We start from the raw sequence: 2,816 nt of genomic DNA on the forward strand, positions 1-2,816 counted from the left end.
TTGAATAAGAATATTAAGTTCACAGATGGCTCTCTTACATCTTTGTCTGAAGTCATTGTCCACTTTTTAATTTGTTGCTTAAACATTTCTTAAAACAGTACATCAGTATATTTTCAGGACATTTCAAAAATTAAAATATCATTGAACTTCTTCGGTTCACGTTTTGACGAAATACAAATATTCCATCATTTTTTCCCTTATTTTTAAAATTTCCTTTGCCTGGAATTCTCTGCTTCCAATTGGTCATACAGTCAAGTACTTTGCATAATTCAGAGATCATTTCCAAGATCACCCCCATAGAAGGGTTTCCTGAACCACCTAATCTAAAATCTGTCCCCTCAGTGTGTCACAAAAATATTGTTTTCTTTTTAGTGCCACTTATCACTTCTCTAAATTGTCTTGTTTAATAAAATATTGGTTTTGTTCTTTATTCTTCTGTCCGTTCACTCTGAAATCCACCTACCCATCTCTCCAGAATGTAAGCACCACGAAAGCAAGGTCCTTGCCTGTCTGTCCACCGCATGCCTTAGAAAAGTGTTTGTCACAGTCGTTCCTCAATGCTTGTTGAGTAGATGACTGATTTAATTTCAGAAATAATGACAAAAATTTGCTTATTACTTTACAAAAACTTTGTAAATGTGGAAATGAAGATAGCTACAGTGATATAACACTTATAATGACATCTTTTTGACCTGGCTTTGCCCTCACTAGGCCTTATCTATTTATTTTATATTTACTCTGAGTAGGAATGTTCCGATTCCAAACCTTGAATGGCTTAGGAAATAATCAAGGGTGGGAAAAAGAGCTTCTTACCAACCCTGACTGGCAATGACATTTAAAACTGGAGTCAACAATAACTATCATGAAGGCAATTGAAATACTTGGAGTTTGTAAGTCAGGTGGATGCTTTGGTGTATTACTGTCTGTCCATTTCCTGTTTTACGGGTCAATACAAGCCCTCAGTGTATTAAAACCTATTAATATACTACTGAGAGATATTTTTTCAGTAAGAAAATTAATAGAAGCAGACAATTACTATCTCTATTGTACGCTGGGGAAACAGTATATCAAATAAATGCACTTATTTGAATGGAAAATAGGTAAATATGAAGTATGCTAAAAAGATATAGGATAAAGCCCTTAAGAAGAAGCTGGCCCTATGTTAAAGGTTAAACACTTCAGAAATAACATTATTTGGGGGGAAATTTTGACTCATTATTTGGGGATATTTGAATTGAGTCTTAAGAAATTCAGATATTGATGGGAGTGAGGAGATCGGGGGCAGGGAAAATGAGTGATGCGCATTGAAGAAGGCACTTGTTGCTATGAGCGCTGGGTGTTGTATGTAAGTGATGAATCACGGGAACCTACTCCCGATGTCAAGAGCACACTGTATACACTGTGTGTTAGCTGACTTGACAATAAATTACCTTAAAAATTCAGAAATATGTAACATTTAATAAGCTGGGTACATTTTAATAAGCTGGATGCATTTAATAATAGTGATAGTGATATACATTGGCTATGATGTAGCTTTCTTACTTAGGATATTCTTGTGATTATGGAGCCACTAGTTTAAATAGACCGTAGTTATTTGGCAGAAAGATCCTATAATAAATACATTACATCCATATTAATACCAAGGAGCAATTAGTAACTTTCAAGTTGAGATTCAGTTTATTTATATACATCAGATTCTCATTAAGTGCTACCCCTGTTTGTTATGTTTTAACAGATGTATGAGACACCAAAGAGGAAATATGTCAAATCAAATTGTTTATTATTTGGTCTTAAAAGATGATCAAGAGGAGCAAATGTCCAATGTTTAAATTCTAGGACCTAAAATAAATATTTCAGAAAACTCTCATCTTTTGTTGATTGCTGAAATACACAACAGAATCTCACTTCCTCACTACTTAATTTGCTGTTAAGAAATAATTTCTTGAAAAGAATTGCTTTGTCTGACAAAAATGGAAGATGGAAGGTCAACCGAAATAAGCATTATGTGTGTGCGTGCATATAGATATTGATATAGATAGATACAGATATAGATATAGATTGCCCACTTTGGCTGCACACATAATAAAACTGAAATGATACAGAGAAGATTAGCATGGCCCCCCATAAGGATGACACATAAATTTGTGAACTGTTCCATATTTTTGCTATAAATGAAAGTTAAGATAGTAATCCTAAGTTTTTATCACAAGAAAAATATTTTTTGTAACTGTATGAGATAATTATGTTAAGTAAACTTGTAATTACTTCATGATATATGTAAATCAAATCATTATGCTGTGTCTCTTAAATGAATGCAGTGCTATATGTCAATTATATCTCAGTGAAACTGGAAAGACTGATTATGCCACAAAGGCACAAACTGAAAGGTAAAAAAAAAATAATCATAGCAACAAAATAATGATAGTCTATTTTACTGAATACTGTGTTAGTGCAGGTTCTGACCCAGGTATTTTTTCACAAAAATTCTAGGAAGTAGTTAATACCAGTTATATTTCTTCCCAATTTATAAACATAGAAACTGAGAATTTTTTCTTACTTAAACTCCATAAACACTTATACTAGAAGTGCTTAAATACCAGTGAAAGAACTTGGTTTCCAAACTATGACTGGTGAATACAATGTTTCAGGGGGATAATATGCTCCTTCTATTACTGCCACAAAATATTACTTTGGTTAAAAAGAGAATGATTGATTGACTGATTGACTAGTTATGACAACCCTATTTACCCTCACTTTCAAGTCTATTAAGAATTGTCCAGCTGCTACAGGTTTGAAAATGTTTGTAAGTGAGAAAG

At 33.1% G+C, this 2,816-nt stretch overlaps 1 non-coding gene across 1 annotated transcript; it reads left to right on the forward strand.

Annotated features, from left to right (window-relative positions):
• Window positions 1-2,060: 2,060 nt before the first annotated feature.
• On the forward strand, window positions 2,061-2,164 carry LOC113600712 (U6 spliceosomal RNA). Its single transcript, XR_003421828.1, has one exon. It is a non-coding gene; the product is annotated as a U6 spliceosomal RNA (small nuclear RNA).
• Window positions 2,165-2,816: the final 652 nt, after the last annotated feature.

Source organism: Acinonyx jubatus, chromosome F2 (genome assembly GCF_027475565.1).
Source record: "Acinonyx jubatus isolate Ajub_Pintada_27869175 chromosome F2, VMU_Ajub_asm_v1.0, whole genome shotgun sequence".
Taxonomy (NCBI): domain Eukaryota; kingdom Metazoa; phylum Chordata; class Mammalia; order Carnivora; family Felidae; genus Acinonyx; species Acinonyx jubatus.